The sequence below is a fragment of the Penaeus monodon genome, chromosome 31 (assembly GCF_015228065.2).
Source record: "Penaeus monodon isolate SGIC_2016 chromosome 31, NSTDA_Pmon_1, whole genome shotgun sequence".
NCBI lineage: Eukaryota > Metazoa > Arthropoda > Malacostraca > Decapoda > Penaeidae > Penaeus > Penaeus monodon.
Window position 1 is genome coordinate 25,198,492 of NC_051416.1, and position 315 is coordinate 25,198,806.

Genomic DNA, 315 nt, shown 5'->3' on the forward strand with positions numbered 1-315 from the left:
ATGATGGCATTACCACTATTGCAAGTGTATTATAAAACTTGTTAGCTGATATTATGTGGACTGACACTACCACTCTATTGGAATGACAAGGCGAAATTCCTTCCAAGTAAAGTTAATTCCCTCACACATAGCATGGCACTCTATAAGCAGAAGTGTGGAGGCATTGGAGATAGGATCTGCGATCTTTCAAAAACACTTTCTTCGTGGTGGTTCGTAAAATGGTTCCTATTTTAAAATATTTTCGAAACTGTTGCCGTTGGTGTTTCGGGAAATTCGTAAAAGATGTTGTACGATATGTGTAATTATTAAGCAAAT